We start from the raw sequence: 26899 nt of genomic DNA on the forward strand, positions 1-26899 counted from the left end.
TTCTGGTTTCAGGCCACAGTTTATGGGGTTAGTGGGAGTCTTAGTGCCAGCATACAGCTTGAATGTGACAGTTTGTGGTTATTTTGCTTGCAGTCATTGCTCTGGTTAAAGACTTATGGGAAGATGAAAAGATCCTACAGTGTAGTGTAAAGCTGTCAAAATAAGAGAGAATGAGAAGAGAATAACATCAGAGCACACAGGCCTCCTGTTCTAACAGCTCTGCTTGTATGTTTTCTCCCTTCAGTTAACCTTGCAGTTAAGTCTCCCTCTGTTTACCTCTAATTTAAGAAACTGTCCCTTAATCCCATCCCTTCCTATTCTCTGTCATCCTCTTGTTACTTCCTTCCTCTTATCTTTTAAAAGCTCGCTCACTCGCTCTCTACCCCCACCCTGTCTTATTTCTTCCATATTAATAATAATCTTAGTACTGAGCACTTATATCGCTCTCTACATGTTCAAAGTGCTGTACAAACCTTGGCTAATTAATCCTCACAACACACTCCCCTCCCTCTGTAAGATAGGTAAGTATTATTATCTCAGTTTTACAGATGGGGAAATTGTCGTAATGACTCAGTGGCGGAGACACAAGCACAGTAACCTTGTTCTTGCAACCTCTATTTTGAAAATACCTTCTCTAACCCTGCATGCCTCTATAAATACTTCCCCATCTCCTTTGTCTCCCGAATCGTCGAGACAAATCCGCTGCCTACTCCTGCTGCCACCGCTCCCCTAATTGTTACCATCTCTTTCCTTCCCTCCGACACCTCCTGCAGGATCTTTGCCAATGTATTGCTCGTCTGGCTCTTTGAATATCTCAGCCTCTCATAGCTGCAGTTTTCATTTTGCTTTTACCAAGCAAGATGAATTTCTCCTGCTGAAGTAACGCTGTGTCTGCCTCACCGTGGCTCTCCTTTGTTCCCTCATACCTGGGCTTCTGCCCATGGCTCACATCAAATTCAAGGCTTTGACTGCACATATGGGATCAGGATTAAGATGGCCTCAATTCCTTCTACCTCATTTCCTACTAGCCTACCATTTCTAAAGGCACCCTATACCAGCAAGAAAATATCAGGCATTGGTCTGAAGGCTGAATTTATGCCCTTTGTACATACACAGCTCCGAATCAGGCCATAGCATTTCTGCTCAGGACTGTGTGTTAGTTCATCCACATCCACTGCTTTGTGTTTTCTGTTGCTGAGATTGCAACTCACCCCATGCACCAGAGAACTGCTTAATCTTGTGAAGCTGCCTGCCTCTGCTACCTGGCAGCATTGTGTGCCCCGAATGACCTTTCTAGGCTCTGGCATTTTGATGCTTAAAACTAGTGTTCTTAAAGTTAATATCCCGAGTGTGACCCTGAGAATGAGAGAAATGATTGACAGAGTATATGCTTAAATTTAGGAAAGAATTGTCCACAGTCATAAGTAAACATGTCCAAGCTTTAACAGCCTCCATAGTTCCCTGATTTGACAGCTTCCTGTTCCTGTACATTGTAAGTGAGTGATCCCTGCTGCCATGTTTCTGTGAGAATATACGCACACTTGAGATGCTGGATCCAGCTACTTAGTACTCAGATGTCCTTGGTTTGTTCTCTCCCGAGTACTGCTGTTGGTCTTATTTGTGTGACAGAGTACCAGAACAGGCTGCTAAGAGATGCTATGGAGTCTCCTTCTCCGGAGACACTCAAAAACTGCCTGGATGCTCTCTGGTGCAACCTGCTCTAGGGAAGCTGCTTTAGCAGGTGGTTGAGCTAGATGGTCTCTGGAGGTCCCTCCCAACCTCTGTGGTTCTTTGATTTAATTCCATGATTTGTCCAATAGGTAATGACAGATTCCAATGGTGTGGATAAGTGAGGGCCTTGCTTTGCTGCAACTATAAGTTTTGCCTATCTCTTGCTTTGGACCAATTAATTAGGTATGATTACATGAATGTGCTCTTCAAAACACTCTGCCACAACATCATGCCCTGTCATGAGCAATCTGTTTAATGGATCAGTGCTCCTTTTGTCATTTTCAGTTCTGTGTCATATGATATGGTATCATATTTCTGTAGATGAGCCACCAGCCTCTGTGATGCCATTCTGGGACTTGTTTTTAAGATGTCTAAAAAGGCTTGTTACAAGGAGACTTCACAGAAAGTTCTTGCTTGCATTCTTTCATGCTATTGATAACCTAACCATGACAAACTGAACATGAAGACTTTTCATGTTGTATATGTATGAAAACTCAGAGTCTTGGATGAGGAAATTACTGATGTCCTTTCTTGCAGCTGAGTTTTTACTGACCCATATCTACATTTTTTCACTATTTTATATCAGTGTAAATTGTATGTGCTGTCAGTCGATTGCTTTTCTGTGCATTGGATATTCACCCTCTGCAATGAGGAAGCAAGGAAACTTGTATATATTGGCACCTTCCTTCAGGACTCCTGTCTCGGTGTAAAATGTCATTTATTCAGTGTTTGGCTTGATGCCCATAGATGAAGTGAGGGAACCAACATGTACTTGAATAAACTGCTTATGTACTTGCTGAGGTTTAGCAAAGTATCTGCCATGCTGGATTTTGGGGGCACAAAGTATGACATTACTTCTTAAGTCCATTTAATTTTTCTCCAACACGCACAAAACCCCAGATACCCCCTCCAGCATTGTGCCCTCATTCTCTGCATCAAATGAACACTAGAAGGTGCAATTCACAAACCCACCAGCTTATCTTGGAGCCATTCACTATGGTTAGACTTGGCATTACTTCCAGAAGCCATGGTCGTAATCAGATTAACATCTGCACACCTCTTGCTGACGCTCTTCAATCTCCTTAACAGAAGCACACTCTGCACAGAGACCTCTGGGTCTCCCTGTGCCTCCTAGATCCAATGGCCTTCAGAATTTGCTCTCACTTCATCTCACTTTCACCTTTTTTTCTGACTGTACTCTCAACAAAAAATGGAAACCAGCTACTTAGACTAACATATAGCCAGGTTTACTTTTTGATAAGTGGTGTGGGGAGCTATTTTTCCTGAAGACCAATGTTATTCATCAACCTTCAAGTCCTTTAGACCTGCAGATGGAAGTCTCTGCATTATAATCTGGGAGCTGGGACAATCATTTGTGGCTCCAGGAAGTTGTTCTGCCTGTTGGCTAGTGCAGAGGTCCTTGGCCTTTTCTAAGACTGCTTCTGACCTCAGCATTCAATGCATTCATTGTGTTCTCTGTCTACTCTGTGGAAAAAATAAATAAATATATGAACAAACAAACAAAGAAAAACCTGAATATGAAAAGAGCAATCCGGAATCAAACAAGCTCAGCACAAGGCACAGGGAGAGAATGTGCTACCAGCATTCAAACACCAGCCCTATCACCAGCCCCACACCTTCAGCCACAGCACTTGACATTTTATTGGGCATTTTTTGTCTTGCTTTCCTACCCTACCAGAGAGTAATAAATAGTGTTGTGTCATTAACCCATGCGTATGTTTTTGCTCCTACCTATTTATCAGGAGGACATATGTGCCTGTCTGCTGGGGTGAGTTTAGGGCCTTCCAGATGCTTGTGCAGTCGAGTGTCTGTCAAAGCCTGTTGGAAAACAGCAGCTGGGTGAGAACTTTTCACTGCTGGGATTCTGGTTGGGTTTTTTTGTTGTTTGTTCATTCACGATGTATTCATAGGGATTTGTATACGGTGTTTCACTGAAAATCTTTGTTTTCAAGTAGAGGTTAGTTGTGAAATTTAAATTTTCACTGAAATTTTTCATTTTCTTATTTTCAAATGACAGTTTTCATATTTTGAATTTCCCTTTTTATTTCCATTTTCATTCAGATGTTATTTTTTTTTTCTATGAAAGGTGTTAGTCTAAAAACACTTTAAAGAATCACTTATTTAATTAGAAAAAAAAGTTTATACTCTTTTCTAGGCAACTTTTCAAACCAATATCAAGCAGTAACAGGCTTACATACAAACAGTTTTAGCAGGAAGAGCCAGCCCTTTAAAACAGGTAAAGAATTTTGGCCTTTATATAACACATATCATCTCTTGTGTAATTTAACATCAAGGGAGAAAGTCTCCACAATTGAATGGAATTCCCCTAAAAATGATCAGATGTGGCAAAAATATTTATGTTTCACTCAGAGAATTTCTTAGCCTCAGTAAGCTGCCCTCAGGCTACAGATTTAAATAGCAAACAAAGGAAAAACATAGTCCAGAGTTGTCAGTGCTTTGCACATGATACATTTCTGCGCTTTACTTCTGTTTTGGTAAGACTCCTTGGAAGCTGTTCAGTTGCAATTCAGACAAAGGTCAGTCTTAGGGCAGTCTATATCATTCAGACCTTGACATCAGTATAATGTGAGAGGAGGCTTAGCATGTTCTGCCTAAAAAATATCTAAAATAGGACTTAGTTCTCAGACTCAGGCCACCCTGTTGGATTTCCATCTCTGTGTTCCTGCTGGAGGAGCCCATCTTGATATTGCAGTCATTGGTAATTTTTTAACCACCTGTCCATAAACAGATTTTTTGTACTATTATTTATTTATTTATTAATTTAAGTGAGCATATTGATAACCAGCCTTTGCTTTTTTTCTGTGTAAATGTTAGGGTACCAGGCTTATATTTTTCACATAGAAGATTGGCAACTTCATTACCTGCAAAAGGTGGTTATTAGGATTTAAGACTAGAATTTATCATAGTAAGTATGGTTATTTACTTTATACATTTATGCAGTATATCAGCCACAGCTTTGACAGTGCTCTGCAATTTTTTATTTCTTTTTTTTTCACACTAAGGCATTCAAATCCAAGAAATATATTCATACCTGCTGTCAACAAGTGCAACTCCTTTGGAAAGCTCCGAGCCAATTTCAGCAGTGATGTGAACGGCAGCATAAATTTTAGGTCTAAATTGGTCAGAAAATATGTGAAAGTGGGCATAATTTGCATGCTGAGGACTGAGAGAGGAAAAGTAGCTAGCAAAAAAGAGTGCAATTAAGTGTGAGGGAATAGTGGATCTACTGGCATGAGTGTAGTGCATCGAATTTGGTTCTGAATTCAGACAACTACAAGCAAATGTAAATGTTATACTTAATGCAACTAGCTATTTATAGCAGAGTGAACACACTTTCTCCACCTGTTATGCTCATTGCTATGCTAAAGGATGGACTAGAGTCTGTCATGCCTGGGCTGGCAAACATCCAGCACACATCTGTACATGTGCACTGGATATGTTTCCCAGTCTCCCAGTGGGCTCTGCAGCATGATCAAAACTACACCAATCCTCTACTGAAGGGAGATATTGAAGAGAGGAAAAGAACAAAATTATCTTGATCACTTTGCATATGTTTTGGGCATCTTTTGCTGAAAGCATCCTTTCTTGTATTCCAGAGTGCTGTCATCGACAGATGATGGAAGGTGAGGGATATTTGTCACAGAAACATCATTTCTTTGGTACACACCAAAAGAAAATGGCTAAGAACTGTGTAACGAAGTAAAGGCAGTATTCAGACTGTCTACAAGAACTGCTCAGCTTGAGTGCTGCCATGTTTCCAGGCAGCCCCTGGCCCAGCAGGATAATTCAGAGCACCTGAGGTAGATATCTCAATTCCTAACACGGTTGGTATGAAAATGTGGTCACCTCTGAAATCATTCAAAGCAGCTGGGACCTTATCTCTCTCCACTGCCTGAGAAGGTCACTGAAACTCCCACCCACCAATCACCTGGGAAACCTCTCAGTTTAGATCTGAACAAGTGCTGAACCTCAGTCACCTTCATCCACTTGAAATCCAGAGCACTGAGTCCTCTCTTGAGAACAAGCAGCTAATGATGGAGGAGGAAGAGGCAGCAGCCACTTCAGAATAACTTCATTGTTTGAACACTCTTACAAGAAGTGGGAAACATGGATTTTAAGCCTTTCTCAGACTGAAGGGGTTTGAACCGCAATTCCCTTTTCCTCAGAGCTTATCCTATCCATCGAGCTAGAGAAGTTCTTCATTCTACTCACTATGCGAGGCCACAGAGCAGAGAGAGAATAGGTAAGAGGGAGCTTGATTTTGCAGCCTATTGTTGAGGGCAACCATGAGAGAGTCCTGAGGCTTGGTCCCAGCTGTCACTGCTATTTAAGCATTCTTTACCGTTAATTTTTAATACAGGCACTCAAGCAGTCAAGCAACCATGGCTGGCAAACTGTATGGGTTGTGCTGTTTAAATTCTGCCTGAATTTGTACTAAGCACTAAAAACATGTGAGCCGCCTACTGCCCTAATCCCTGAACTTCTCGCACCCCATGATAAGCGCCTGAGACTGTAGCAGCGGAGTTGTCTAATTAAGAATAGAGCTGTTCAAGGTCCTCAGCAAAGATAGCTGAAAGAGAAAGGAAACTCCAGAGGAGCAATGAGTCTGTGCATCATCTGAATCACATTCTGGAAGCACCTGCTCTTCTATATTGATTGCAAACAGAGACTATGATGTCAGCATTCCTCAAATAAGACTCTCAGGAAAATTCAATATGCTCAAACCATATTTTGGGATATAATTTCTTTCACCAGTCCATTTGCTGTTATTGTTGTTATTTTCCTCTCCATCTCTGAATGGTGGAGGAAGATACAGTGGAATTGTCTAGGCACCACCTAAGTGCAAAAAAATGCAATTGAGCAACAGTTCTTCATGGAAGGATTTTAACCTTCTCTTTGTTCCAGGGAAGTAATCCATAGCAAAATCCTCACTCCTTCATGTAGTCAGCACACCAGGAAAGGATACTATCAGATAATGCTTCATAGGCAGGCCTGACATGCAAAGTCAATCAGTCCATCTACCTACTTTTTATAGCAAGAAATATGTCTGCTCAGTGAAGCCATCTGACAATTTCAAAATGTAAACTGCATTCATCATGCTCTCATTTATTTTATTTTACCCTAGAACATTTTCGTAATTTGAAACAGTGGTTCTCTTATGAGCAAGAAGTTATAGAAGGATAGCAACAAGGTGCAGTACTGATGGACTGCCTGTGTAGTTACATAATGCTGAGATCTGTAGAGATCCCTTTTGAGGTATATCTATATTGGGATGCCTGTATTGCAGATGGGAATAATTCTGGGATTGTGAGATCTTTTTGCCCCAGACACTACGTCTTGCTATTTGCTTCCAAAATCACTTATCATTATTATTATTATTTTATTATTATTATTATTAATAATAATAATAATATTTTCTGGGGCCTCATGCCATTATTGTGTAAGTAGTGCTAGCAAAATCAAAATTAGGATGCTATAGATCCTTTGGGGTTTCTTTTGGTTGTTTGGTTTGGGTTTCTTTTTGTTTGTTTTTTTTTTTTGTTTTTGTTTTTGTTTTTGAGATGCGCCCTTTTGGACATCTGAGTGGAGGAACAGCACTTTGTAATCCACAATATATAAAACAGACACTTGAAATATTATAGTTGTCCTCCGTCCTCACCAGTGGTAATTGGCCTGTCCTTCCAGTTATGCTGTTGAAACAAACTGAATAAAGACTGTATAACTTGAGTTCTCTGATGATTCTTATATATTCACCACCATCTTTCATTACCATAATGCTCCTATCATCTTGAATAACGTATGCTTAACCTAATTGTGAAAGAGATGTTATCAGTGGCCCATCATGGAGGCACTGGATACAACAAAGCTACTGTGTCCCCTCAGGTCATTTGCCACATACAGTCAGTTTTACTGCAATCTAAACACAACATTTGATGTTTTTTCATCTCTAGAACCATCAGAATTTACAAGCTGTGCTTTTTTCAAGTTTTCCTGGGGTGGTATATACGTTGGTAATGTTCAAATGTGATGAGTGTAGAAGGTCTCATCTGCTGTGTCTTCTTTCTCAGTTCATCTGCAGCAGATCCCCACTATGTCATCTAATCTCTCAGTCAGTTCCCATTCAACCCCAGGCAGAGTTCCATGCACTCTAGCTGGCCATTGACAGAGGGGGCAATGTCCCCTCCTTGTCTCTATATCCTGTGCTTCCTAAAAAGCTTGTGTCCTTCCACTGCAGCATTCCAGCCATGGGAGCCATACTACTGCATCTTCACAATCCCAGTGACACTGTGTCCCTGAAACCATATATTCATCTTTAAGTCACTTTGTTTAGCCCCCATTCTTCCTGTGCTAGACCAAATGGTCCCACGGTGTCCCTTCCAACCTCAACCATCCTGTGACTGTTGTCACTGGCTGTGTAATCCCACAAAATCATTTACAGGGCATGAGGGTGATCAGTTCAAGAGCCATGGCAACAGTACTTGCCTATTCATTTCACTGTATCACTTGACTTTATTCCAATAAGTAGCACTTATTGGAGATGAAGTACAAGCCAAGAAGCAAGGATGTACTTATTTAATCTGTAACCCAGATACATCTTCTTGTGGATAAGGAAAATAGACTCTCTTTAATATTCCTTAAACATCCCTCTTCTATATTATCTTTAAAATTCTTTATAACTTTGACTGAGAAACTAGGGCCAACATGTTCCCTTCTGTTCTAATTTAAATGTGGACTTGAAAAATTATTCAGATGAATACTTCAGGTTATATCTAGTATTCTTGTCAGAAAGCTCAGGTAAAGAAGCTGAAAAAAAAAAAAAAACAAACACTATTCTAAATGGAAAAAATTCCCCCCAAGGCACAACTTTCCGCATTTGAGATCACTTTCATACCACTAAAGGTGATTGCACTTTTGGTTTCTGTCAGCTTCCCACCCCATCACTTTTTCCCCATAGGAATTCTTTAACTGATTTTTAAGATAATTTTAAAACTGTACTTTTAAAATAAGATGGTTTAAATGACTGCATCTGTGATGGACAGCCTGCAGCTGCATTCCTGGAAGGCGCCTGGAAAGGACATGAGATAGGGTCTGTACCGCATCTCATAAGGCAGGCTCAGAGGAGGGGAGAAGGCCAAATGAGTCTGACCTAGGGTACTCCCTCTGTGCAGCTTCCTTGGGTCACTTGGACCTGCCAGCAAGGCTCCGTGGTTGCTCTTTTGGTGGTTATGTGCCAGTGTGTTATGGAAATGTCTAATTTCTTTTAGCAGTGTTTGTTTCATGTAACACATTTTTGGATTATTTGATCAGCATTGTGTAGTAATTAAAGCCTCATCTTCTGTGCAGAGAACACAGAATTGCATTTCAACTGATAATATCTTTTCAAAAATTAACTCTCTTATTTTTCTCTCTAAAGTTAAGTATTCAAAACAAAGACATATACTGAGTTTATCAATAATTTACTAATCTACTTATTCAGCCTGAGGTTTCATCTTTATTATTATTGATGGTGTTATCACTGTTATTAATCACTACAGTTGTTTTTTATTTCTTTCTTTACTCCACTTAGTTATGTTTATGTGAAGAATTTTTGCTCTCTGCATCCCATAAAAGTACGCTGCTCTATGCTGTTCTGGGACAACTGTAAGCACACAGCACTCAACCTCCTTCCAGCTTTCCATCCACACAACAGCTCTGCATGTAGCATGGTTGTGCTGGCAGCCTCAGGATCTCCAAAAAGGCAGCAAAATCTAGTAGTCAGTAGAAAAATCCTGTTGTACTCATCGGCTGCGGGATTTAACCCAAAGTCTTTCTCCTAATGTAAAAATCTGGGAAGATCCCACACACAGCTACAGTCTAACTTGACCATTACAGGTAATTGGGCTTCTCCTGAGCTGCTTTGGCTTTGACAGTTAGAAAGAAAATGGGTCTAAAGAAGAGAAGAGACTTAGTCTTCTTGGATGTTGCATGGGAGCTCTGACTTCTGATTCTCCACTGAACAAAGTCAAGAGATGGAATAGATTTTCCAGTTATTCAGTACACTAATGGCAGCAGCAAGCCCTCCTGCAATGTAAAAAGGACTGGGGAACTCAAATAATTTGCATTTATAAATTTAATTAATCAAAGTGCTTCAGGGAAAGAGAAAGTGTATTCTAACAACATGTTTGAGGTTTTGGCATTAACCTCCAGACAAAATTGTCAGTAATCCTAAAAACTGAATATAGTTCCAGAATACACAGAGTTGCTAGTTTGGGTTTGTAATCATAACTGGTAACTGAACTAAAGCATTAAAAAATAAATAGAATAAATAAAACCTAGGGGGAAATAAGCTTATTTTTAATTGCACTTACAAAATGAAATCACCAACCCTATTTAGACAACAATATCATTTCTGGCCTGACCTAAGATATTTCTTATACTGTCCAAAATACTCTGTAAGTCTCCTCCACAGTGGGAGGGGACACTACACTCAATTTAGTGAAAAAAAAAATCAACTACCAGACAAATTGATTTTTAAGTAAACATCAATAAACTTTTTACCCTTCAATGCCCTTGACAAGAGCAAACTAAGTATGAATTTGAGGGATGGAATACCTCCCCTATGAGGACAGGTTGTGAGAGCTGGGGCTGTTCAGCTTGGAGAAGGCTCCAGGGAGACCTGAGAACAGCCTTTCAGTATCTAAAGCAGGCCTAAAAGAAGAAAGGGGGCAGACTCCTTTGTGGAATCAATTATGACAGGACATGGGGACATGATTTCAAACTAAAAGAGGAGATTTAGATTGGATATAAGGAAAAAGTGTTTTATGACAAGGGTGGTGAGGCACTGGCACAGTCTGCCCAGAGAGATTATGGATTCTCCATCCTTAAGACATTCAAAGTCAGGCTGGATGGGGCTCTAAGCACCCTGATCAAGCTGTAGGTGCTCCTGTTCATTGCATGGGAGTTGGTCTAGATGACTTTTAAGGGTCCCTTTCAATTGAAGTGATTCTATGATTCTTTGAAATATCAAGACCATGAGACAAGAGTCAAAACTCTCAAAGTTTGGACTACAGCACATATCTTGTATACAAGTCACACAGCTAAGGACTGTCACAGTTACTAAGTTTATATAGCATATCTGGATAGTCTTGAATTTCCCTGCTAAAGACCTGGTGTGGCAGCAGCTGACAGGTGCTGAAGGATGTTATTCCCTGGTCTTTCTTTGTTTCCACTCATGGCCACTGGTTTTCCAGTGTCAGACTCCTTTGGTAGGATATCTGATTAATATGGATATCTAACTTTATATATCCATATATAAACTTGTTACCTCCAGGACTCTACATAACCAGTGAAGAAAAATAGATGTAGTTCTAGAGAACTACATTTTACATGTGTACTTTAGAAAGAAAGCTTGTTGTACTCTTGGAAAAAAACTCCACTGACTTAAGCGTGGACATTTGACAAGGTGTATGTCATTCAGTTCATTTGTATGTCTTCTCAAGACACCTGTATTTGCTATTCATGATTTGAAAATCAGAAAATGGCATATCATTTTGTAGTTCCTTCAGTGCAGGTCATCTAAATGGCCATTCTTTGGCAACTATTTCACTTCACAGTTTTGCTTATACTGCTACCATCAAATTAAGGTCATCTGCTTCCTTTTTTCCCTCACTGGCCTTCTGGCAATTATCCTTTTCTATTTATTGCGCCTCATTTTAATGTCAACAGTATTATGCCAAAGTTTGGATGCTAGAATGACTTCTTAAAAGACTAAGAGGAAAATGCCCCTTTAATATGTTTAGACAAAAATTGCAGTACTTAATTTCAAAACATATTTGCAAGATTTACTACACTCATACACCAAACTAAAAACACTTAAGTTTTTTCTGTCTGTTACCTGAGCTGTGTTCTTTGTGATCTCTACAGTGTGCCACTGATCCTCATAAGAAAACCTTTTGACATCTTTCCAAGCCAGGCTGACAGAAAATAGGCATTCACTGCAAGGGACTCCTAAGGATTCTCCACACACACCCATGTCTGCAGGGAGTGATGCAGAGCTTAACACATAAACCATGTTATGGGGAGGAATACTGGAGGAAGTAGAAGTGGAGGTTAAGAATGTCCTGACTTCAGATAAGATGTCTTTCTCTACTCTGGATAACAAGCATCCCAAGCTGACCACTTGTGGCTGCTTGGAGGAGTCAGAAACATTTTACATTTACTTTTTATAAAAGTGCGAGAAGAGCCTTATCATTTATTTTCACGATGTCTTCACTTCAAACAAACATTAAAAAATAAATCATTAGCAAACGCAGAATGCCTCATAGGGCATCTAACTTCTTTGCACATATTTTCCTTCTTGTAACTGGAAGATGGAACAAGGGGCATCGGTGTACATTTCTGCATGGAGTTTACCTGAAATAAAGCACATAAACAGAAGTTCATGAAGACAAGAAAGAAAAAGAAAAAAAAAAAAAAAAAAAAAAAAGTTAGAAGCTTTCCCTGGGGTCATGGACTACGCAAAGTACTTCTTTCCACCTTCACTTCAAGGTACCATTAGCTTAAATCTGTGTGTATTCTAATAGACTCCCTCTCACAAACTCATACAGTTGTTTTTGTCTTTGAAGACCCTTCAGTATTCACCAGGAGAAAGGTTTAGTGAATCAGGACCATTACATTTGTTTTACAATCTGGGAGAGTTTTTCTTTTTCTGTCACATCTATCTGAGGTCCTGTCCACATTTTCATCAGCTCAAATTGTGTTTCTCTCTCCATCCTGAGCAAAAACCAGACTTGTTGAAAACAGTGTCAACAGCAACATTTTAGAGGTACAAACAAAGGTGATAACTATTGCAGAAGTGATGCCTTGAGAACAAGGTGAGGCTTCCACCTAGTCCCATCCACCCAGGCCTCAACTGAGAGGCTCTTATTTCTTATGACAAGAACACAGAATCATACCAATAACAAGGATGAGTCCTAGTGCCAGTATGTGGAGTTTTCAAACAGTGAAACCCAGCTGGAGAGATGATGCCAGAATCCTTTATAGCCCACAAAAATTAATCTAGGAAAAAATGAATTGGTATTTATCACCAGGAAATCAAGACTTGTATTTCCCAGTGAGGAAATACGCTCCTTGTAACTTTGCCAGTCATACAAATCATCCCTTTGACTTAGAGGCAAACTGGCCATTTCACACCAGATTGTGTCCAGTACCACTTTCTTAGAAAAACATGTATACACCTCACTGAGATCCATACACTCTGTCATCCAATACAGTATTAAAACAAATAGAAATCCTTCCTTTAAACTTGTTGAAATGTTATTAAAATATGTTATTAAAATGCACAAAAATCTATACAGTGTATTATCTAGACTTTCAAAGCAAAATACATTGCATGAGAGGAAAAAAAAATGAACCACAATTAGTTTTGTTGTGTTTGCATTTCTTTTTAGTTTTGTTGTTTGGTGGTCAGTTTTGTAGATTGGGTTTGTTTTTGGTTTTGGTTTTTTTGCTTTTCTTTTTCATTTGTTTGAAGATAAAGCAATTGTGGTGGGATAGTAAAGCCCTCAAAATCTACTGTAACCACTTAAAATTGCTATCCACTGTAATTAATAGATCTTATTGATTTGTGGTAAGTATCGAATTCAGCAATGTGGTAAGTCAAATGCAGCAGCAGTGATGGGGAGGAGAGATGCTGTTGGCCTTCTTGTGCTTTCGGACCCCACATAGTGTGCAGGTGGGCTGCAGCCTCATATCTCCTTTCATAGCTTTCTCCTTTACACGGCCACACGGTCCATTGCACGGCTAGGGTTAGCTGAAGAATGCTGTGCAGAAAGTTGCCATATTTTGACTTAGTGTGATCAATCACGTGATTAGGCTGGATGTGTTGAGAGTGGTGACCGTGTAACAGAGGCACTCTGATCTCTGTTACAAAAGAAACTGCGGGGGAGGAAAAGCTCACATGAGACATGAATATGCATTTATACAGAATACCTCCGGGCATCTTTGCGACCAACAGGCTATAAGTTAACAGAGCCTTTTCTCTCTTAAGTCAATGGAAAGAAATGCTCTTGCATTATGTCCGTGTCAGAAAGTGAATCTTAGTGGTTGCTTTCAGCTAATGCATTTAGCCGCATGAAGGTATGAACTTAATCACTGCGCTATTCGGGAGGTACCAAGCACAGACACTAAATGGGATTATGCAAGAGCCGTCTGTTCTTGCTAATTAAAATGTGGAAAACAGCCAGTATCAAATTATTCTGTTTGGACAATTCATGGCTGTTTTAAGTAGTTCAGCATGTACTGCAGAGGGTTTGCTATGTGGTAAGACTGCTAAGATTTCATAATGACCTGTGTCGTTCTACTACGCAGAAACTAAGTACAGGCAATGTCATTTTGCTGATGTAGAAAAAGAAAAGAAACTTCAAAATTTTTATTGAATTAGTATTTTTAGTAAGTAATTGCCATTTTATTTATGTATTCTGGAAAACACATTCTTAGCCTGCACTCTATAAATGATGTTTCAGAAGCTTCAGCTACTGATTTCATCTGCATTTCCACTAAATAATGAGACATTTTTAGAAGACTCTTTTTTAGGTTAAAAAACAAAAATAGAATTTAAGCTACACTTTTTGCTTTTGAATGCACTGATGGACTCATATAAGGAGTTCTATAGGTTTTGCCTTCTGCCAGTACCTGTTGGAGCACATGCAGAGGAGTGCCACAAAAATGATTCAAGAGATGAAACACCTCCCATGTGAGAACAAGCTGAGAGATCTGGGGCTGTTCAGCCTGGTGAAGAGAAGGCTCCAGGGTGACCTGATAGCAGTCTTTCAGAATCTAAAGGAGGGCTAAGAAAGAAGGGGAAAGACTCTTTAGCAGGGTCTGTTGTGACAGGACATAAGGAAATGATTTCAAACTAAAAGAGGAGAGAAGATTTAGATCGGATTTAAGGAAAAAGTGTTTTATGACAAGAATGGTGAGGCACTGGCACAGGTTGCCAAGAGAAATGATGGATTCTCCGTCCCTAAAGACATTCAGGGTCAGGCTGGATGGGGCTCTGAGCAGTGTGATCAGGCTGTACGTGTCCCTGTTCATTGCAGGGGAGTTGTTCTGGATGACTTTTTAAAGGTCTTTTCCAACTCAGACAATTTTATGATTCTATGATTATATATTTACATATGTTGTACATGCTCAGCAGCACAGCTGTACATTTAGATGGTTTAGATCAGGGAACCCACTGGCCTAAGTTCAACAGGTTTTTTTCTGGTGCACTTGGTGCAAACCTGAACACTGGGACTAAATGGTGAGCACTTTGGTCTGCCCTCAGCATGGAGTTAGGGCACGTATGGGTTGTCCCTCCAGAACAAAGGGCTAAGAGTGTGCACTTATGCCCTACGTCCTGGTACTGTTCGTGTGATCCACTCTGATGAGAAAGCCAAGCACTACTTTATTACTGCTTGTATACTCAGTATGTTTTGTCTCTCTGAGACTTGACAGATAAATGAAACCACCAAAGAAACTGGTACGAAAACACATATGACCGCAGACATGGCTATGAGGACTACTAGAGGGAATTCAGTGGCCAACACAGATCTGTTTTTATCATATTTTGTTGGGCCCCAAGTTCTTTCTTCCTCTGATGAAGCCATACATTACAGTTAGTTTTCTCAGGCATACCACCTTGAGTCCATCTCGGCATCCAACCAAGATGAATTCCCTGCATACACCACAGAAATGAGCAGCAGCAGGACAGTAAAAATAAAAATAAAAATAAAAATAAAAATAAAAATAAAAATAAAAATAAAAATAAAAATAAAAATAAAAATAAAAATAAAAATAAAAATAAAAATAAAAATAAAAATAAAAATAAAAAATAAAAGAAAATGGCATTTGTATCAACATCATTGCTCTCTAGTGTCAATGTCTCCTACAAATGAAGAGAATAGATCCTTTTCCCATAGGTCTGACCTGCCATCCATGAGCAACTTTACATTGCCTCCCTTTGGGGGTTGGACTCGATAATCTCTGGAGGTCCCTTCCAACCCCTATGGTTCTGTGATTCTATGATTCCTGTTGGACAGTTATCACTAACAACCAAACCACTAAGAACTTCAAAACCATATTTTGAGTTTCATTGTCACTGTTCTGTAGCAATCAGTGACAAAACTGCAGCCCCTGCAAAGAAGTAATAGAAGTAAAAGGAAGCTGGAGTTCTTAAACCTCCAGGTTTAGAAGAAAACAAAGCAAGCTGGCTTTTAAGCAACATAAATTCAGTAGTGAGTCTTAAAATCAATGAGTAGAAAGCTTTAATAACTTCCCCAACCACTGTTTTCCTCCTCGCATGAAAATGGCTCATTAAAAGGACACATCAAACTGCTCTCCATGTCTGAGAGGGCGAACACCAACACAATTGGAGAATTTGCTAAACTGTTACTCTGAATGCAATACATAACAAGGGGGGTAGGAAGCTGCAGCATTTACATGTTGGAAACATTAGGAAAAAAAACCACACAAATGTCGATGTAAGAATGAGGAAGAAATTTGAATTTGCAATTATGATCTAGACTTTTTTTTTGAACAAATGTGGTTTGTAAAACAGACAGAGGCCTAGTTAGCTAGTTCACGCTCCCAATTTCTGGTATAATTTCAGTGTAAGTATACAGAATGCTCAGTTTCATGTTTTAGGTTTGTTTAGATTTTGCTAGAGTGTATTTTTACCCTCCATCCTATACTGACTACTCATGACACACTCATCTATCTCGGTCATTTTAGTAATGAGCTGCATTTTTAGGCTCATGAAGATACAAGGTGAGGTTTTATATTTGTATTCACTGATTATAGACTGCTAAATACAGAGAGCTCATTGTGAAGAAGTCTATTAAATGGAGTGTTGTATTAATCACAGAGATAATTTCTACCCAGTTCTTCTGTAGTCATACCCTCAGAGTGAGAAAAAGGGGCTGCAAAAAGGAGAGAAACTCTCTGGAGGTTTCACTTTCTCAATCCCAAAACATGATTCATATTCAAGATTGTAGAACTGACACAAAACACAGCCCCATTTCTTTCTAAGAAATGCAAAATAGTGATTTTGTTCCACAAGCTAAAAGGATGCAAATCTCATAGATCCTACCTCACAGTCTGCATAAAGAAACCCTTCCTGTCCTGCTTGCCTCCTACCCTGACTGAGACTTTTGGTTCAGGCCTTTGGTCAGAGAGATGCAAACGAGATCCCAAGAACCTGAAAGTAACTGGAATCAATATGTAGTCATGTGAGGTTCTCTCCTCTTGAGATAATGCATTTATGGACATTATTTGGTCCTCCATGAGAAAGTCGGTGTCTTTTTCCTTATTAATATGGCTAATCGGAAGTGGTATTTGAATTAATGTTTTAACAGAAAAAGTTTTTTTTAACATTAAGGAGAGTTGAACAGTTAACCTATCAATAAGGGTTCTGTTACTGAATTCAATATACCTAGTAGGAATTTAGGTGCAAGATTTTGCATGCTATTGTGTTTCAGAAAGTAATGTAGCAATGCATTATTTTAATATACATATACATACATATGTTTGAAGAACATATTTCATTGATTTGACTTATCAGTGGCTACATTTCTCATGAAACAGAGACCTTCAGAGCTCATATCAAACTGCATCCTGAATGTGTTCAGCAAGTTCAGCTGAGAGGAAGCAATGGAGCTTATAGATACGATAGGCTACCATTCAAGTTGGCAGGGTTCCCACAACAGATATTCCTTCCTTTGAATATCTCTTGGCATCCAAGTCCTATGTGATGGTTATAATTCAACCATTCTTATTAATGAGTTACAAATGAGGAGCAATGTCTACAAGGGAATCTTAGGGAAGATGTGGGTCGCAACCACATCCATTAGCAAGTACCTCCAGAGAAAGCAGTGGGAGAAGAGGTCCTGGTGCAGAAGCAAATGATGGGAAATGACCACAGAAAGCTTTGGGCCTAGCCCAAAGGGTGCACAGCACTGATCTGAGGCGTTCAGCTGTACAGGAATAAGGCTTCAGCTGAGTGTATGTATATAAAAGTAGTGGCTTCCATGTGTTTTTTGACATATAAGGGTAATTCTACTGAGCTTGACAAGCTGAGCTTTGTCTGTCTAAACAATACAGGATAAGACCCTAAATTACTGAAAATAAGTGTGTATTGTTACATATTGCTACTATATGTTTTCTACAGTTTGTATATGAGAAAGTATGATTAAAAGTCGATGAGTGACTGTTTATAAATTTTGATTGCTTCATAATTTTAACTGTGAGCAACATTTTTATCATAATTATAGGCTTTCTTAAAGCATTTATGCAGATTGTTTTATTCAAAAGGGGGTTTATTCCATATAAACTCCACTCTTTTATCTCTCCATAAAATCAGTGTGTGAATTCCCAGCAACCACAACCCCACTAGACAGTCATCACATCAGTAGCAGAGATACTTTAAAGCTAGGCAACATTTCTCAGATATTCTGAACTCTATTTCCCACTTTCCCATCTCAGTTTCTGTAGTAACGGTAGATAGCAATTCGTTATCTCTCTGTCTCTCCTTTAAAAGAATTAGCAAGTTTATACTTGTATTTCCTCAATGGCATTCCTGCATATTGTGTTGCCTGGACCATCCATGGTACATCAGAGGTTCAAGGAGTTTAAATCAGATGTCTCAAATCTTCAGCTTGAGATTACCTAAATCCAAGGATTTAGATGCACAGCTTCTATTACTTCCAGATGGAGTTTTGTTTCTAGCTATCCTGGATCCCTACAAATACTGAATTCTAATGGCCTTAGCCAAAAACCTTGGGCTGTTTCTTAGTCATTGGTAGCATTCAGTTGACTTGATGCACATACGCTGCTTTTATGGCATGCAGAAAGGAACGAGTCCATGGCTCCTGGCTCAGATTGTCTTGTGTCCATGTTGACCGTAAGGAGAGGGCTCAGGAGCAAACCATCACCTCCAGTTTTCTTCACAAAGGAAACAAAACATTCATCTCAGTAACAGGACTAGCATTCCTGCAGTGGGAGCAATCAGGGCACTGGGACACGTGAGTGAAGCTTGAGGCAACAAATTGACAACACAGCTGAACCTAGTGTAACAGGGAGGAAGTTTCTCCCACTGGGTGAATCAGGGCAGTTCTGATGGTGCAGCTGGGTTGGCCAGCAAAAGCTAATCCTCTTCACCAGAAAAAGAGCTAACAAATAACCTCACAGCAGTCACTGCCTCAGCAAGACCTCATGGCAGTCATCTCATTGTGATGACATTCATTTCTGCAGCACTGAAACATCTATAAAGTTAATAGAACCAGAAATAGATGTAGATGTATATGCACGCCTATAATAAATGCATATTTGCATATACAGCTAATGCATCCAATGGATGACATGCTGTCATCTCCCGCAAGAAATACAAATAAATAAAAGTAAATGCATATGGGCAATTTTTTGCCATCACAGTAAACATGAAACCTTTTACTACGTGTGCTTGGATGCCCAGACAAAAACTGACTTCTTAAAGCTGTAACATGTCCTGGTGGACACAAAGGGAGCAGCGATGACAAAGTGTCCAAATGCTTCATTTGCCAGTAAGGATTTTTCCCAGCCTCTCCAGTAAGCCCCGAAGCCTGATGATGGATAAAGCTCAGTTTTACAGCACTAGCTTCAAATTCACTGATTTCCTCACACTGCAGTGGAATAGGTTGATGGTTGGACTAGGTGATCTCGGTGATCTTTTCCAACCTTAATAATTCTATAATGACCTGATCCCAGCCTCATGTTTCCTACTCACAAGACACTTAAAAACCTTGGTCGTGCAAGTTGCATTGAGCACCTGAACAGCATGGTTCAGGCTTAAGAACACATTCAGAGAAAGGGGACAAGCCTAGGATGCAAGAAAAAAGAAAGGGAGGGGGGGAAGAGGGGAACAATCAGATGACTACATACTGCTCTAAAATGAAATCAGATGAGAAAATCAGGGCAAACTCTGAAGACTGAGTTCTGTAAAGTGATACTGTTAGGTTTCACCTGTTGATTTTTATAGTCCATGCCCTTCGTGTTACAGATTTGGTGCTTCCACTGATTTTGCTTCAGTGCAGATCAGGCATAGTTCCACCAGAGTCACAGGAATGAGATCCTGTGTTGTCCAATGGAAGACACAATTTTAACCCTCTTTGAATTTCAGTTCTACAGCACGAGTCCCATTTAATTTTAAACGGTACAACCATATTCAACTTACATTTACATTCCCCATATTATTTCAGGGGCAGTTTCCAGTTCTATCATTCAAATTTGCACAGTAATGTTTCCCCTTCCCATATTAATGATATTAATGTTTGAAGTACAGTAATAAATACAAATGGAGTGCTGGGATTTCTGATGATGGCGCAATTGGAGAGGATATCTGCATTTAATAGCAATTTTAGGGTAGTCAATTGGACTTCATTTTTAGACTACTACATCCAAGAAAACCTGTTGATCTAAAATCATTTTGACTTCTGAGCTTTGGAACCCTATCGTGGAATCTGCATCTGTGTTGGAAATCAGTGAAGCACTCATACGGTGTACTATTAAAAAAGCACGGACATCGGAATGCTCGGGTTTAGGTGACAAATGGCGATTTTTGTTGTCTATGGAGGAGCAGCTTCGAGAAATATTTATTCGAGATTTGTTGGTCAGTTTGTCGTTTGAAAATAAGGGTCGCGGCTTTGCCGTAGCCTCTCCTTTCCGGCAGATGGGCTGGATAATAGCTGCAGGCATTTATTCTGCCTGAAGGAACTGAGGAAAGACGGCTTCACGCCGGACCCGGGGAAGAGCCGCGCAGCCGGGATGGTTTTACACCGAGCTGCGGTTGGCTTCCGAAACTCGGACGTGGCTGTACCGGCACGAAGCCCGACTGCGGGTTCTCCCGTTGGGACGGGGGATGGATGGGTTGCTCCCGGCTCTTTCCGATCCCTGTGCCCACCGCAGCCCGGGGGTGCCCCGAGCCTCACAGCCCCGCACCGCGGTCCCGCATCCAGCCACGTCCTGGATATTAGCTGCAGGTCCGCAAAAATAATGAGGTTTCAAACGCCACCACAGAGCTGCGAAGGGGAAAACGCGGTAATCAAACAGCAGAGCTTTGGGGTTTGGTTTGGGGGGCTTTATTGTTGTTATTATTGTTTGGAGGGTGGGAGAATTCAGATGAAACGGGGCTTAAAGGCAGCAGGCAGCGCTCGCCGCGTGTGATCAATACCCACTCCGGGTGCATTCCTCCACTCGTTTAACGCTGTCCAGAGACGTGCGGATCTCGCGTTCCCGACACGAAAATCAGCTCAGTCTGTGTTTAAGCCCCGGTTAATTCCGAATACGAATAATTCTAAAGATACTTCGTTTAAATGTGTACAATTTAATCCCCCCGCGCCTACTTGTTTAGGAAGAGGCATCTTTCACTTCCAAACTGATACTGTGGGCACAGCCGCATCCTGGGGAATTGGATGCCATCCCTATAAGGAATCATGAGAGGAATTCCCATTTTTCCTCTCTGTGCTTCGTTGTAGCCCTGTGGGGCAACGAACGAATTTGGGGTATCAATAGTTACGACACTTTTAAACTCTCAAAGAGCATTTGTCGGGAATACCCTTTGGAGCAGAGGGGAAAACCACATCTCGATGAGGAGACAAATCTCGGGAGCGTGAGCCCACCGAGCCGAGCAGCTCCTGGTTCTAAACGTAACTTTGGACGCAATTAACCCCGAGGCGGATTTTTTCTCCCAATGTCCCTTTGCCACCGCCCGGGCTCCGGCTGCGGGCACACACCGCAGCGCTTCTGCGGCAGCTCCGTGCTCTGCTGGCCGTTCTCTCCCTTCCCTGTGCCTCCTCCTATTCTGCTCCCTGCAAACAGGGACCCTGACAAACCTTCTTCCTCCCTCCTTTCCTTCCTTCAAGCGCTCCACGTTTGGAAACGAAGCGCCTGTTTCTTTCAGTGCATATGGCAACGAGCCCTCGTATCTGCCCTTAATTTCGATTTTCCTTTCTCCACTGTTGGCAATGAAGGAATATTCAGTATCATTTGGAGGTCAGATTTCGAAATGACCCTCCTTCAACCAACAAACTCACGCGGGAGACTGTCAGCATCTTCGTGGTGCGTACAGTCCGCACGCCGGCACGGCATTTTGAAGCCCTCTGTGCGGGTTAGAGCTCCGTCCCGCACCCCCATTGATGGGAGATGAGGTTTGACATCTGTTTGCCGGAGCGCTCCGCTCGGAGCCGAACACCCACGACGCGCTGACAGCATTGTGGCAGCCTGTCACAGCCCGCTGACTGACAGCTGCTCTCAAAAGCCCCATTCAAATATTTGCAGGGTTTGAAAGCGTTCTGTAACGCCGTCGCCATTCTCCCCGTTATTTAGCATATAAGGTATCGGGCGAAGTTTGCGAGCCGCTCTCCCCGGTGCTGCTGGTTTGGGGTTGTTTTTTGTTGTTGTTGTTGTTTTTTCCATAGAGAAAGGCAGAGCAGCGCCGCGCTGGCGGGGACCCACAGAAGGGTCCTTCCCCCCGTGTGCGCGGCCCCGATAATAGTGAGCGGCGTTCCTTCATAGCGCGGCTAATTAGCGCCGGCGTGATTGAAGTGAGAGCAAACCCCACTTAAAAGATGGAGGGAAAGGAGAGAAAAAACAAAACAGAGGAAGGGAAGAGCCAAACTGGCCCGCAGCCCGGCAGGGGGACTTGATGTGGGGTTGGGTTCTGGGGGTCAGCACTCGCCCGTTCCCTGTCCCCCTGCACCTCCTCAGTGGGTACACGCACCCGTGGCTGCGAGTCGAAGGAGAAGCTCTTCTCATTGCGGGCTCTCAAAGCACAGGGGTGGGAAGGGGGGGGGGAGAAGGGGTTGGGGGGTTTGGGGGGCGGCCATGGAGAAGTCGAATGCCTCGGGGACTTTTATTCTGGGGCTTTGGCAACATAGGCCTGTAGCTGTCAAACGAGCCGGGTGTGGATGCTTCTATTTCTTCCTTTATTTTATCCATTTACCTATCTATGTATAAATATATTTTTCTATTTGTCTGCCTATCCATTTATCCGTTTTTCTATTTATTTACTTATCGATCTATTTCTCTATTTATTTATCAGCCTGTTTCCCTCTCTATTTATTAGCTACGAGCATCCCCACTAACGGAAGAGCCCCCGTCTCCCCCCGCCCTCGTCACCCCCCTCCCGGCTGCTCTCCGCTGTCCTCCCCCAGCTCCCTGCTCCCCTTCCGCGGGGCGGGGGCAGCCCCATCCCACCCCATTCCCCGGCAAAGAGGGGTCAGGGCCGCCTCCTCCCTGCCCCATCGCCCTTCCCTCCCTCCCTTCCTCCCTCCTCCCGGCTCGGCGCAGGGCTTTGCCCGCAGCTTTACCTGGAAGTCTTTAGCGGATTTGTGTCCATTTTAATCACCGCTCCCGACTGCCTTTCCCCCAGCGGTTGTCACGCTGATAGAAAGGGATTGAGAAATAGTAATGGGGGGGGGGAAAGGGGGGTACGGAGGGAGGCACACCGGCGGTGCTCTGTCAAGGGAGAGGTACGGGTAGAGAAGAGGGGCTGACAAAGAGGCTCCATCCCGAAGGGAAACCTAACTTTATTTTCCGCAAAGGAGGGTCTACATGGGGGGGACGGGAGGGCAGGACCAGGAGGGACAGGTGCATGGAGCGGAACCTGGGGGGCTCTTCTCCATTCCTTTGCGTGAGCATCGCTTCCCCGGGGAGGGGTGGGGAAGGGGAGAGGGAGGTGCAGGGAGAGGGAAGGCAGAGGGGAGGCAGCGGCGCTCCCCCCCTTCCCCCCCCCCGCCCGGCTCCAGCTGCTCCCGAACCAACTGCTCAGTTCCATTCACCGCCGGCACGGAACAAAAAAGTGGCTATTTATTAGAATACTTGTTTGGTATTGTTCTGCGCCACACAAAAGCGTTCCATTATGTGGGTTGGGGAGAAAAGCCCCTCTTTTTTTTTTTTCCTTTTTTTTTTTTTTTTTTTTTTTTTTTTCCTTTTCTCTCCGGAGCGAAACAATAACTGGAAATTGTCTGTAAAGTCTTTGCTATCAATAATAAATTTCATTTTATCCTCTCTCTCTCTCTCCGTCTCCCTCTCTCCCCCTCTCCCGTGCACAGTGTGTATGTGTGTGTGTGTGTGTGTGTGTGTGTGTGTGCGTGTGTGCGGCGGAGAGAGAGGGAGAGGGAGAGCTCTGCCGGGGGTTGTGCGTGTGCCGCGGGGCACCGCGGCCGCCCGGGAGCTGCGGGAGAGCAGACCGCAGGGCCCGGCCCCATGGCCTCGGCTGGGCCGGGAGAAGGCGTGAGAGAGGGGGGAAAAAAAGAATTAAAAATAGTAATAATGATGATAATAAAGCTGCCCTTTGAGCTGAGCTGTTGGGAGGAGGCTGGAGCTGGAAGAGCAACTGTAAGTGTGCCTCTAACTTTTGAGGGGGTCTTCGGCCCTTCTTGGGAAGGGTGGAAGGAGGGGGAGTCTGCGATGGGAGGGCTTCCGAGCTCCCTTCGCAGCGGGGAGGGAAGAGCAGCCCGCATCACCGCAGTCGGTGGTAATACGGGGTGGCGGTGCCCCCCTCCGGGGCTCGGGGCAGGGGGTCGCAGCCGGGCCGGGGGTGGCGGGGCTCGTTCCGAACAGACACGGCTGTGCGCGGTGTCATTAAGCCAGAGGTGTTCGGAGCAAAGCGTCAGCATCTCTGCGGCTGACCAACGGGCGCTGCCAAACAGGGGAATCAATGGGCAGGGCACACCGTGCTGTTATACCGGTGCCCGTCGGAGCGAGCAGGCGGAGGAGCTCTCAGCGTCGCCAGTGCGCCTGAATCATGCCAGGGAGCGGGGAACCCCGCTGCGGTGCCCCGTGGGGGTGGCAGTGACAGTGGTTTCGCGGCTGATGGCGTCGAGGTATGGGAGGTGCGAGTGGGGCTGTGCCCCTGCCCGACAAGGGGTGCTCCTGCGTCCCATATAGGGTGCATGAAGACGACCCGGGTTCTTTCTCTCTGGTTTCCTGGTGGTTTTCGGGGTCGATCAACAGGCAGCGGAGAGGGGCTGTGCACCTATCGATCAGGGAGGGGACGGCTTTTGGCTGCATCTCTTTTCAGAAACAGGTGTTAAAACATGATAGCGGCTCCAGTCAATTAACCCATTAAAAACCCGTTTTATCGCATTGATTCCCGCGGACTGCCATCAAAGGTTGCGCTTTGAAAGACTCTTTGTTAAGGGGTGCGCGGCTGTGCGCTTGTGTGTGCGGAGGGGCGGACGGGGAGGTACAAACTGTCCCCAGACCGCAGTGCCGCAAGCCCGGTTCTCTCCCACCGAACCCATAGGACGGGCAAAACTGGGGCCGGAGGGATCCCCTCTACGCAGCTTTGCATAGCGCGGAATCTGTGCGGTGTGCCCTAATCGGGACGCTCTGGGAATAGGCTGTGCCCTGCGCACGTCGCCAGCAGAGCGTGGGGCAGCGGTGACAGCGCTGTGAGATGTCCCTTTGCTGCCCGTATCGGAGGTGGTGTTACTGTAACACCTCATAGTGACGGCGTACAGGTGACGAGAGGCAGAGGCTGGTGAGTTCGTGAAAAACCCCGCCGTGAACATCACCTCTGAACCCCACGGCCCGGCCCAGCCCGGCAGCTCAGTGCTGCCACTGGGAATGGAATGGGATTTCCCCATTTGCCCGCCCGGGATTCGTTTCACGCTTCCCATGGCCACAGCGCTGCGCTGGATGGAGCAAGAGGATCACTTATGTCCTCCGGGCACTCTCGGCTTCCAGAGGAGCAGTCCAGGGTTATTGAGATGTTCCCAGTTTTCCCCGTTTGCTGTGTTCTGGAGTCAGTACTGGATGCGACCAAAAAGGTCGGAAACGGTGTCAAGGTGATGTTTTAATCTCATTGCGAAGTGTATTAAAGGAGGAGAAGATGTAATTTCTGGGGGACGTTCCGATGAAAGGAGAGATTGGAGTGGGTGATGCTTCGCTCTCCTGCGAGCCTCATGTCACATTTACGTGGCAGCCCGTGTAGCTCATCTCATTTACAATAACAGGATGGCCTGGAAATAAAAAAAAAAGAGAGAGAGAGAAATGATTTCATTTCTTTCTTTCTTCATTTACTCTTTTAAATTCATCCGACGTGCCCCTAAAGGCGCTTTGCAAAGGGAGGACGCGAGTCAGAACTGTCCCCTCTATGACTCTCTGAAGGCGCTGCCCCGGGATGCCGAGATCTGAACTGCGGGGCTGAGCGGCGCTGAGCATCACTACGCGCTGCCGCAGGGAGACCCCGATAGCATCCCAGGGCTTTCCGTTCTTCTTGGTTTTCCCTTAGAAGCTTCCCGTTTAGAAACTCTATTTTCAGAACGTTTTCTTTCTGCTGTCAAGTAAATTCATGGCCAAACGTTTTATTATTGTTACAACTATAACGTAATGTATTATACAACAACATGAAGTATATAATTATCATATATACTATCATGTATATAATTGTTATATGTCATAATAATATTCGGGGCTCAGCTGCCCTCACCCAGCCCCGCTCTGGTGGCCCCAAAACACAGCCTCAGGCCCCACAGAAGCCGGTGCCAACCTCTGCCCAATGCACACCCCTTGTGTGAGCCTTAGCGCAAATAAGAAACTAAAATAAACTCGAGCAGACTTCAAAATTACAACTCCTGCGCAGCGCACAAAGGTGTATTCAGGCTGTTAATTACAGGGGTTGTGTCACTGGGATGTTATCAATGACCCGTCTCATTTTGCTGTAATTACTGACAAAATAAGACGAGGTTGGATCACAATACGGAATATTTCGCTTTCAGGAGGGTATTGTGCTGGAAGTGGCGCTAACGCGGAGCGCAAACAAACATTTGACAAAACGCTCCCTCTGCAAAACTTCGTTCGGCGCCGGCCCCTCTTTCTCCAATCTCGCATCGGGCTGAGGTTGGAGAACGGCTCCGAGGTGTCTCCGCGGTGTGGGGGGAACCAGAGGGCCCATATCCCTGCAGAAGACACCCCCTCCGTGCATCCCTCGCTCACGGTTCGGAACCGCCGCGGAGCGCAGCGCGCATCCGACGTGCGGAGATGGTTCGAGTTCCTTTGGGCGCAACGAAAATATGCGGCCCCGTTTTCCCCGACAGAGAAAAATAAAATAGAGAAGAGATAGGCAAGC

At 43.4% G+C, this 26899-nt stretch overlaps 3 long non-coding RNA genes across 5 annotated transcripts in view; 2 read left to right on the top strand and 1 right to left on the bottom strand.

Moving 5' to 3' along the window:
* LOC116652748 (uncharacterized) overlaps nt 1-7500 on the top strand; it is a 34270-nt gene extending 26770 nt beyond the window's left edge. For both annotated transcript variants that reach the window (XR_014941837.1, XR_004305908.2), the window contains exon 2: nt 5370-7500. This is a non-coding gene — a long non-coding RNA (uncharacterized LOC116652748). The remainder of the gene's footprint in view (nt 1-5369) is intronic.
* LOC146762710 (uncharacterized) overlaps nt 1-26899 on the top strand; it is a 480249-nt gene that overhangs the window by 327408 nt on the left and 125942 nt on the right. The window lies entirely within an intron of this gene.
* On the bottom strand, nt 11973-13032 carry LOC116652747 (uncharacterized). Its single transcript, XR_014941848.1, has 2 exons — nt 12708-13032; nt 11973-12165 (listed from the first exon to the last, which is right to left on the bottom strand). It is a non-coding gene; the product is annotated as an uncharacterized LOC116652747 (long non-coding RNA).

This window comes from Coturnix japonica, chromosome 1, assembly GCF_054131305.1.
Source record: "Coturnix japonica strain WE chromosome 1, WE-NBRP24, whole genome shotgun sequence".
NCBI classification, from domain to species: Eukaryota; Metazoa; Chordata; class Aves; order Galliformes; family Phasianidae; genus Coturnix; species Coturnix japonica.